The following is a 12,471-nucleotide window of genomic DNA, read 5'->3' as shown; positions in this document are numbered from 1 at the left end:
ATATCAGTGGGCGATCTTTCATTGTCAAGTTGCAAATTAGTCGGCAGTTTGAAATTGAAGATATGCTTCTAAATCAAGTGTGTCAAGGTCGTGCTTATTCCAAGTATGCGGCAGGTGCCACATGGCACGACTTGCACGCATTTGCATTTGCTTGTCGACGCGATTGCTTGGAGAAATGACATGGAATGGTTCCGAGATTGACTCAGAATAACTTTGGTAATTTCCATATTACGTTAAATTGTTCGATCGTTGACGTAATGTTGCGCAATAAATCCAAATCTGTTCATAACTTTGATAAACGTGATTAAACGAACAGTTTTCTCCTTAAAATGTTATATATATAATTATGGCTATGAAAGCTCAATTTAATATGGTATAATTTACTGCAACGAAATTAGTCATTTCAATTATGCGGCAGTATGTCAATTATACGCAAATTTCTGCAAAGAATTGCTAAAAGAATTTATGAGTTTATATTTTTGCTAAAAGAATTTATGAATTTATATTTTTTTTAATTTGAAATACATAATATACTATAATTAAAACACTGGTATAATTTTGTATTTTCAACATTTCTCTTCACTTTTATATACAATAGAAACAATATATAATAGAAGTTCAAAGATTTATGATTCATGATTACACATGATAATGCAATTGTTATTATACATTTTACTTTCCAGAAATTATAATATATATGTTTAAATAAATATATATTTTGCAAGCCGAAATTTTCTACCGCGTATTGACCTAAAAATTTGACGATAAGACATCATTTACTATAGCACCATTCATTAAATAAAAGCGCTTTTCTTACATATAAATAGACAGCAAAAATATGATAAAATGTTATATTTTATTTTTACATATTTCATTTATTTTATATATTTTTATTTTTTATTTTATTTTCTATCTATTTATTTTATTTAAGAAAAATAAATAGATAGAAAATATTTTGCTAGAACAAATATTGAGACAAATAATCAAGATATTTTGTTGGATGGGTAACAATCTTATGTAATTAAACTCGAGCAATTCAGTAAACTTGTTAAGAACTCGATTATCCCATCTGTTTCTGAAATCCAATAATCTCACTCGTAATTGCGTATATAATACATCTTACTGTTGTTTCGCTTGAATTGGCACAAGATTATCATGTTTTTTAATTTCTATCTTAACAATTGAAAATTTAAAGGGAAAATCAACGATTTGTGAAAATGTTTTAAAAAAAATAAAATATTTTATTTTAACAAAATATGTATACGTATATTTTTGATGATATGTAAGAAAAAAAAATTGATTTCACATGAGATTCGATTATTATTTTTTATATTTGGGACGTGCAGCAAGCAGTTTTTTCTTTCTTTGCTATCGACTGATCGATTGCACAAACGGCCAAGTTGTGGAAACGAAAGGCCTCTGTAAGGGCGGAAAGAGCGAAAGTTGTCTGAGATAATTATTAGTTTTGAGAAAAGTTTATTTCTCAAAGAAGAATAACTCTTTCGTTTTAATGAAGATTTTTATTAATCATAAAAAATTAAGCCACCAATTATTTTTGTATGTTATTAATTTTTGAGCATTTATAAGTTCAGAGGATTTTTTATTATAAAGATTATTTTATATATTAAACCAAAAATTTATGCAATATAAAGAATTTTATATATTTTTAAAGACCCTAGAAAAATAATTCTTTCGATAAAAAGGCGAAAGAAAATATAATTTATCCTATTTACGAAAATACTCTCTGACAGTGATAACATGATAATGATACAAGAAATCTTAAAAGAATTATTTTTCTAGGGTCTTTAAAAATATATAAAGTTCTTTATATTATATAAATCTTTGATTTCAATAATCCTCCTAATAAAAAGTCTTCCGAACTTATAAATGCTCAAAAATCAATAACATACAAAAATCATTGGTGGATTATTATAATTTTTTACAATTAATAAAAATCCTCATTAAAACAAAAGAGTTATTCTTCTTTGAGAAATAAACCTTTCTCTGGTGATTCTTCATTGTTACATTTTATCGATTATTTTCTCATGTTCTTGATTTTCAACTTATTCTCTGTTTTTCTTCTTTCTTTCTGAACTTGCTCCGGATAAATAGATGTGATCGCGGAAGATCCGTGGCAAGTTCGTTTTTCCGTGAAGCATTAGAGACCGGCGTCGTTGCGAAGAAAGAAAGAAGACACGTCTCGCGGCTGCGGGAGCTATTATCGTGATCGGGGAGATAGTAGGCCAACTTTCGAGATGACAGTTTTATTCTCCGTGCATGGTGGACTGTGCAAAAGCGAGCCGGCCGATGATCCTCTCGAAGCATCGAGAGGCGCAGCGAGGCGGAAGGGAAAGAAATCCTCGAACACGTTTTCGCTACTTTCCGAGCACGATATCGTGAGAATTCATGGTGAAAAGTGGGCCCCGTGGATCGCGGCGATCCGCGCGAGGATAAAAGTTGAGAAACCGAGGGAAATTCTCGCGACGCGACTTAGGACGAAAAATCGGCGCGCGCTTGTTCAGATAAATTGCTGAGAGGAAGAGGGAAAGAGAGAAAGAGAAAGAAAAGAAGGCAGGAAACGACGTCAATGAAGAAGATTTTCGTTGAAGACATATGATATGTTCGTGAGTGTTTTGACAAAGTTTAAGTAATTTCTTTTTAGAACATTCTTTTTAGAATATTCCGATATTTTATATCGCAAATGATAATATTTCAGCAACAATTTTATATTAATAAAAAGAAAAACCAAAATTTAATATATTATATAAATAATTAAAAAAGAATATATTTATTTTTTAATATTTACTTTTTAATATAATTTATTAATTTATTAATTTCTAAACTTTGTTTTTTAACAAGATAAGAGAATATTTCACATGTAATTAATTATTAAAATTATCAGTTTTATATGTAAATATATTTTATATGTAGGTATATTTTATATACATACATAAAAACATGATACGAATACATACACGTGACATGACACACACACACACACACACACACACACACACACACACACACACACACACACACACACACACACACACACACACACACACACACACACACACATACACATATACACGCGCCCATTTTTAAGTTGTTATTTTCAAATTACAATTGGATGTTTGATTCAAGATGTTTCCAGTAGATTGCAATTCTGTATTTGCTCAATTTTATTTTTACGATAATTTTTAACATCATTTCAACAAATATTGTACAAGTAATGCTAATTGATTTTCTATTTCTTTTTAAATTCTGTTTCATAGATCTCTATAAAATAGAACAGTATTTTATTTACTGTTAATGTTAGTATTGATAAAATAATATTAATATTGTAAAAACTTTTCTTATTGTGTTTCTTTATTTTTTATTTGGTTTTCTACGAATCTACGAATGTAGATCAGACTTGGCTGATTTTTTTCAATTGATTTATGATCTTCTCTGAGATGCCGCTTTTTTTTTATCCTTGCTGATGCATTGTTCAGGGAGCTTAGTGATTTATCGAGAGACACTGCTGATAATGTCCAACGTCAAGTGTGCGCGCTAGTATTTCATGATGTAAATGGCAGGAGAGTCCGTGAATCCGGTCGGTTTTATGGCGCAAAAGCGCGAGTAGCGTTTGTCGTGCCGAGATCAGCATGATCCTTTCAGTCGCGGGGTTAGCGACCGTGAAAGTACTCCCTTGCAAAAGTAGAACGGCCATTTTTCAAAATCGTTGCGACGATTGCGTGCGCCCACAATCGACACACTTTGCGGTGGGTCGTTGCACCGGAGGTCGATTTCCTCGTTCTTCTCACCTTCGGCCGTCCTCGACGCGCCAACCGTGAAAGAAAGTGCAATTCCCTAATAAGTGCGCCGGTTAATGCGCGTCGCGCTAGTTAGCTCTACTGATCTTCCTTTCGATTCCATCGCTTTTCTCTCTGCCATCATCTCGCGATTTCTCGAGATGACGCTTTGATAGTGGTAACTCCTATGAATCCATTTTGAAGTCTGAACGAAAATCACAATTTGGCCTTTTTGTCAAATTAATTTTTACAATCCACACTTACAGATAACAATAAATTGAAAAAAAAGTTATTTTTTAATTATATATTACATTCCTATCAATTTCTTCCTCAGAGATTTCTTTTTAAATTTATAATATGTAGAAATGTAAATCGTAAATGATTTTAAAGTTTGTTGTTTACTTTTTTGTAATGTTAATTTCTAATGGTGAAAATAAGCACCGATCTTTTTGTTGAAAAGACTACGGCGCACTAAAAAAAAAAAACAGAAAATTGAAAATTTCAAAATTTAATATTTAGAAAAAGTGCGTCCTCGAACACGTTAATCTTTAGATCGTTAATATTTAGAAAATAGATATAATTCATTTATCAAATAACTATTTCGATATAAACATCTCAAAAGAGATATCATCAGTATGCTTAGGAAATCATATTAGTAAAATGTCATGTTATTAATGTTCAAAATGTGCACAATTGAATAAAATATTAAATAACAAAATTCAAGTGCATATATATATATATATATATATGTATATATATATATATATATATATATATGTATATATGACAAGTGAGTAATGCACGTTAGTGACAATTAATTGACCCAATAATTTAATTATCAAACACAGTATTTCTTTATTGGCGAAGCTTAACAGTACATTAACCGACAAATTGTTCGGGATAAACTTAATTGACTTAATTAATGTGCCATCAACTGATTTATCATGGCATTTTCCATTCGTTCCACGTAGCATAGAGAAATCCAGTGGCCGATCTGAATTTATTATTTCGCAATTAAATTATCGAACTTTTATTGGAAAGTCCATTGAACATCTGGGGTAGTACTCTCGCCCGGTCTTTTACCGCGTGCCGCGTCTCTCTCTCTCGCATCGATCTCGCGGGTCCGCAAAAGGAAAACGAATTCTTCCGTTAGTGGAAGCGTCATTTGTCCGTCCGGTTGTTCTTCCGATCAGCTCTCTCGCCGTGAGGGAATTGCCCCTCACGAGATTTTTCTCGCGCGAGACTCTCTCGGCTCTCGTTTCCACTCTTTTTCCACTCTCTCGTCCGCGTCGCGAACGGCGATCCCGACGTTCCGCGGCCGTGCCGTCTGCCTGATCTAACATCCCGTTCTCTCGTCTATCAGCGGGGGCCGTGGCTCGCGGACGTAAGTCGGCCAGTTATAAATAAAAGTATAGCTTTGTTGTCGCATAGGCGGCGCGCTCCACTTGCGGCACTTTCATAACAAATCGAGGGGGAGAGCCGAGAGAGAGCGAGGGAGAGGCGGCCGAGGATGATAGTAGGAAGAAACGGAGAGGAGAGATGCTTTCCATCGTCCAGAATCGGGAAGAGCGTCCTGCCACTCGTAACGACGGCGCGGTCCTCTTCGATCTTGAGCGCGGCAAGAAGCGAACGACTTTTCTCGCTGGAAACCAGGTCGAGCCGGATGGATCATCGTGCAGCGTGCACCGGCGTGCTACCGTCGTCAGTCTCTCTTTCTTTTTTTCGGTTGATTTATGTGCCAATTCTATTTACTATCGCTAGTATCCCGCAACGTATTTGTTATCGTCACGCCGATAGAATAGTGAGATACGCAAATTAATAAGATTGATATCAACAAACTGACAAAGCGATAAATTTTAAGCTTCAATTTTTTTAAGCTTTCGCATGTACCCCTTTTTTTACTTTTACTTTAATTTGGCATATAAATAGAAAGACGAAATTTCACAAATAATATTTGTTAAAAGTCGCATCCTTGTTCAGCCTGACACCAATTCAATTTGCAAGCTTAATATTAAAACTTAATATTATAAAAACATAAACTGACTAATCTAAAAGTTTAACAATTGTTTTCCTCGTCTTTTCTAAAATGTTTAATTTTCTTTGTCTTCATTATTTATCTTGTTTTTCTTGAAGAAGATCTTGAGATCAAAACGTCGAGTTGTCTTTATTTCAAAGGCTTTTATCCGCAAGCCTATGTGTTTTCAGTAAAATAAGCGTAAATAATAACGGAACGAATTTAATTAGCAAGTAGCGGTAGGGAAAGCGGTGACCGGAAGGGGCGAAGGAGAAAAGCGCGATAGTGGAAAATGAAGGCGCACGGCGCGCGCGTTTTGTCCCGAGCGCGGACTGAAAGAGAGTGAGAACACGAGCGTGAAGGAGGAGAGTGAACGACGCTGGAGAGAGTAGGCCAATGCCAGTGTCAGCGGCTCGGCTAGCCAGCCCCCTCTCGGTCGGGCAAACTTGATCGTGAAAACAGAAAAACAACGAGCTGCGCCGATTACGTTCTCGCCACTTCGCAAGATTTATTTATAGGCCCTCTCGTATCGATTCTCGCGCGCGATTTTCAATCGATACCGAACGGAAGCGGATTGTCGTAAACGGCGCGACGATTTTGTAGACATGCGAGATTTGAATGATATCGGAGTAGATAGAGGAGAGAAGGTAATATTACGGCCCCTTATTTATATTTTGTGTAACTTTATATTTTGTATAAATTTATATTTTGTGTAATTTTTCTTAATAATCAATATTTTTTTTTTTTAATTGAAAACTTAACAATTACATTCGTCAAAATATTGTTTAATCAATTCTAGATTAGAAACTTATGAGATATATTCATTTAGAACAAGAGTGGCTCGCAACATGTATCACCAGTGGCATACGAAGCAGTGATACATCTATAGAACGGGCTGTCAGTACATTAAAACTTTTAAACGTCGAAATAGGATACTAGACAAAAAATTGTTTATCTTTGATTTAAAATATTATTTATATTAAAAATGTGAATAATAAAATCGAAGAGAAATAAAAATGGAGTAACAAGAGTAACAATTCCTCACTTAAAATACATTTAAAAAATTGATTTGCTTCAAGAACATACTTTGTTACAGCATTATATATTTATATATTTAAAATAAACTTTTAAAAGAAACAATAATAAATATAATTAGATACTTGTCAGAAAAAATAGATATTGTCAAAAAGACAATTTCTATACTTTTAAACTTAACTTGAATTATTAATTTCTTTTTATCTTAAAAAGATTAAAAAACTTATAAAAAAACAAATATATATCTCTTTCAGTTCTAAAATAATTGTGATCATATTTCGTAAATTAAACATTGTACTCACATCTAAATTAGTGCAATAGATATAATTCATTTATCAAATAACTATTTCGATATAAACACCTTAAAAAAAAAGATATCATCAGTATGTTTAGGGGATCATATTAGTAAAATGTCATGTTATTAATGTTCAAAATGTGCACAATTGATTAAAATGTTAAATAACAAATAAAACATTTAAGTGCATATATATATATATATATATATATATATATATATACATATATATATATATATGCGTGAGATTCATCGAGGATATCATTGAAATTAACAAATCACAAGTGTATCGAATTTTGACCGAAGATTTGAACGCAAGGCAGCTGGTCACTTCTGCATGACAATGCTCCAGCTCAGAAGCGCATCACCATGTAAATTTCTCACTTTTAAATCGGTTCAAGTTCTTGATCATCCCACATATTCATCAGATTTGACACTATGTGACTATTTTTTGTTCCCGAAAATAAAAATGAAGTTAAAAGGAAAACAATTCGATACTATTTTGAATATCCAGAAAACTTCGACTGAGGCTATTCCGATCATCTCAAAGGAAGACTTTTAGTCAAAAAAAGTTTTTCAAAGCTCCGATATGATCATTGTAAAGATTGTATTTCTTCGGAAGGGATATATGTTGAATGATTATAAATAAAAATTTATTTAATTATTAAGCTTAGAGTGAGTTTTAATGAAAGTTTAGAAACTTTTGGGATAGGATGTATGTCAAGTTTTAAATGAATAAGGAAATATGTGTAATTAAATACTAAAATGTTTCTTGAAAACGTTTCGGAATGTTCAAAATAAAAATATGTGATTACAAGTGCTGGTCATTATATATTAGCATCACTGCGTAACAATGAGTTACTAAATAAATAATTCCACAAATAATTACTGATTTGCCACTTTATAATAGATATTTTAAGATAGACCATAATATCTACAATAATAATTGATTAGATATGTAGTCGTAGCATGTCGATTTTGGAAAGATTAATAATTTTTTCTTATTCTCCTTAAGATATCTCATTTTTCTAACAAGTCCAGTGAACTGTTTTGTGGGTAATTGTTATCCCAGTGAACAGAATAATTTAAAATCAATGCATAGAATAACTTCAAGATATTTTTCAAAGTTTTTTACAAGATATCTTAAAAATAATGTTTCTTAAAGAATTCTTAAAGATATCTTAAAGCTGTCTCATGCGTCGATTTTAGACATTCTGCTCATTGGGATAATAGGATCAGCGATTTCTTTTCTCCATTTAATTATAAATGTCTGGACTTTTGTGGTCAAAGTCACATCCAGCTGTGCGATTTCAATTCTCATTATCATGCTTAATGAGAGAAGAATGATGGCTCATGGGAAGATAATGTGGATCATTGCCACATGTTGCTAACAATAAACATGCAACATTGAAAATAGGATGATGTCGTTAATCGATGCGTGGCAGCGCTCGCACTTGCCGTCTGTTGTGCGTATTAATATGCAATACAGAGATTTTAGATAAAACGTATATATGAGATCTATTAACCAGTAACGAAGCTCTAAAATATAAAAGAAGTTGGATATCGCACTTCTGTGTAATTTTTCTTTCATGCAATTATAATTGCAATTTTACTATAATTACGATATGCAAATTTTAAAAAAAATGGAAGATAATGTTCACGCTTACTTACAAATTGAAGCTATTTCTGTCCTAAAATTTTAATTTTGGGAGAGATCATTTTGTCAGCATAACAGGATTATAAAAAACTACCCAACATAACACGTCCAAATAGTTAAGCTACTCGCGTAGATCCGAGGAATGAGAAATGTCGCGACAATCTCATTTCATATGTCAAGTGGATATAAAGTTGTAACTACTAACCTAGACACACACACACACACACACACACACACACACACACACACACACACATCATAGCTCGTCTATCTAGTTCATTGTCAGAAGTCCGCGGTTAGCGAGATGCAGAAACGGCACGATTGTACATCTTCACGAGACAAATCTGCGGATCGTGAGATGTACATAACACGGTCAATTATTACTATTATTATCCTATCCACAGGAGAGGATGGGAGAGTGATGCGGCCGGCGGTCCGATACTTGCGGAAATTATATTGTAAAAAGGTACGCTAATGAGCGCTGGAAGTAGGGCAAGCGAGACACGCAAGATGAGACACACTCTTGATTTCTCCGGAAAAGTTGAGATATCCGCGAGATAATATAGGAAAAAGGTATGAAAAGATGAAAGAAGAGCTGCGACGAATGGACGGCGATGGAAAAGAGTGTACGAAGAGAGAATGGTTATTAAATATAATCGTTAACGTTAAATCGAATGCGACAGTTTTTCTCTTGATTGTATGTTACGCTACGTTCCGCGTATGCATTTGATATATATGCCGATTCATAAAACATGAACCTGTTTTATTTTATCTTGTACAATATATTGTGGAAATAAAAATTAAAATTTATTATTATAATTTATAATCTATAATGTTTAATCTTGATTTTTGTAAAAATTATATTATCTAAGAATTATCTAATAATTGTTACCAAATATTTGTGCTTTTATCCGTAGTTACGCGCTTGATTAGTGTAGCTAAATTTTATAAAAAGTAAACAATCTAAAAGTCTAAAAAAATATACCGAAAATTAGAAGCAAACACAATATTTCGAAAAGTCATAATCTCAAAACAGAACAGAGACAATATCTCGAAGAATTGTATACACAATTTATATACACCCAATGTCTCAAAATTCAAAAGAAAAAATAGATAAAATATTTCAGAAAAATGCAATTTAAAAATTAATTAAATTCTTTTATGTCAATAATTTTAATAAAAAAATCATAATTTCATAAATGCCTGGACAAAGTTAGATGATAGCCTCTCTCTAGAAAATTTTTTAATATTAATAAGTACATTATCTAAAAATTATATAGTAACAAATAATATAAATGGAAAACTAATATAAATTAAGGTATTTAATTATGTATATATATATATATATATATATATATGCATACATATGCATATTTTCCTTTTTATTGTTATAATCGTTTAAATTATTTATATATTAAAATATGTTTTATTTTAACTTAAATTTATAATACTTAGACAATAAATTAAAGCTGTACATTCGGTATTCTATAATTATTTTTTATATATTCTACATATAACAAATAATATAATAGCATAAGATACTTAAATTATTATCTATATATAGACTATGTGTGTGTGTGTGTGTGTGTGTGTGTGTGTGTGTGTGTGTGTGTGTGTGTGTGTGTGTGTGTGTGTGTATTTCTTTTTCTATATTTTTATATTTATAATAAATAATAATATCCAAATGGTGTAACAATTAGTAATAAAGTGTATGTGTAATTTTTAAAGTTTTTAAAAAAATTGACATAAAAATTTACTTAATTGATAAATCAAAATCATTCTCGCATGGTCTTGATAGAAATAAGAATCTAATGACAAACCAGAACTTTATATTAATTTTCTGACTTTGACCTTTAATCAATTACTAATTGACTTTTAAATTTTTAACTTCCACAATTTCATCATTTCATTAGACCGTTTTCTTATAATTCGGATTTAACATGATTTTCATCTTTAACCAACGAATTGGTTTACGACAAGCTTTTACATCATTGACCTTTGAAACTCGCAAAAATATTGATCATTTGATTTAGTGATTTAACATAACGTTGTCTAGCTTTCAGTATATCTTCTTCAGTATATCTTATCATCCTTATATTATTTTTTATACTATTTTAATACATATTTCTTCTGTAACTTATTTTTGTAATGTATTCATTTTTAATTACCATTACAATCTCCCTTATTTTATTTTACTACTAATTATGCTTTATATTTTTACTCTGATTACTTTGTTTCATACTGATGAAAATTAAATGTAGTTCAAACGTGTGTCTTTTTTTCTAAATTATTTATTAATATTTATTATTTTTCATTATTATTATCATTCTTAATTTATTCGTCCTTGGTCATTGATCTCATATTACTTTGCAATTAACGAGTTTTACTTTTCTTTTAATTTTTTAAAATTAATTATTGAAATGATATTATGTTTTTTTTTCAGATATTTTGTCCATTTCTTTTTTTGAATTTTGAAACACTATGTATAATTTTTCCGAATCGTAACTTTTCAAGACTTTGTATACTTATCTTATACAATCGTGCAAAAATCTAATGTCGAGCTCAAGGCAAAAAAAAGTTAAGGCGTGCGGGATTTAGTATTTGAAATCGAGAAATCGCATTGCGACATAACAGCGTTATTTGGAAATAATTATGGCATTGGGTGACGACACACTGACACGATGAAGAAACGTATTATCCGGAGAACTGATTTATTGTGAACATGAATCCAGAAATTGAAGGATATCTACATAAGAGTTGAATGAACTCCATGAGGCAAACTTTTATGTATTGTATATATGTTTAAAATAAAAAAACGTAAATAATATAATAATATAACTATATAACATAATAATATAACATAATATAACAATAACTATTTTTATAATAATATTATAATAATATTATAATAATATTATAATAATATTATTATGGAAAGAAAGTATAATAATAAGTATAAAAATATAAAAAGTATAAAAATATAAAATAATCTTTTTAAAAAATATGAAATGAAATAAATTTTTCATGATATCTTATTTTATCAATAAATAAATAACATGTTTAATATATTGTTATAAAATGAAATTAAACAATATAATTTGAATGATTCATTAACTTCTATATATACATTTTAACATCATCACTTTGTTGTATAATAATTCTTAATTTTGAAGCTCTTTACTTATATCTCTGCATCAGGCAAATGAAGTAGATAGAAAGTTTAGGTGAAGCTAGTAAGTGTAGGCAGTTTTAGGTAAAAAATTTTCTTATTGAAAGGACAACTTTTTTTTTAGAAATTTCGAATACATCAAAGATTCTTTCGGAATTCAAGAAAAAAGAAATCTGTATACATATTCAAAAGAATCGTCGAATTTCTTGAAGGTTTTGTACCTTTTTTGAACAAGTTTCAATTATTATCATCATAAGTCCCCATTAAAATTTTAAAGGATTTTTCAGATGTTAATTTTTCAAATGTTTTAAAAAAATGTTTTTAAACAAATGTTTCAAATGTTTCAAATGTTTCAAATGTTTCAAATGTTTCAAATGTTTTAAAATCATTTTTTTTTTAATATATAGACTTTTGTAACATTTGTTTTACAACGTTTTATTTTTATCTAAGTATTTTTATTTTGTGCATGTTTATATATGTAATTAATAATAAAAATAAACAAGAATA

The 12,471-nt window shown here is 30.5% G+C and overlaps 1 long non-coding RNA gene across 1 annotated transcript; it reads left to right on the top strand.

Annotated features, from left to right (window-relative positions):
• Window positions 1-2: 2 nt before the first annotated feature.
• LOC148935084 (uncharacterized) lies at window positions 3-10,013 on the top strand. The gene is made up of 3 exons (XR_016140582.1): window positions 3-216; window positions 2,113-2,624; window positions 9,200-10,013. It is a non-coding gene; the product is annotated as an uncharacterized LOC148935084 (long non-coding RNA).
• Window positions 10,014-12,471: the final 2,458 nt, after the last annotated feature.

This window comes from Pogonomyrmex barbatus, unplaced genomic scaffold (genome assembly GCF_055798465.1).
Source record: "Pogonomyrmex barbatus isolate J1 unplaced genomic scaffold, ASM5579846v1 scaffold6, whole genome shotgun sequence".
NCBI classification, from domain to species: domain Eukaryota; kingdom Metazoa; phylum Arthropoda; class Insecta; order Hymenoptera; family Formicidae; genus Pogonomyrmex; species Pogonomyrmex barbatus.
This window is presented reverse-complemented; position numbering and strand designations above follow the sequence as displayed.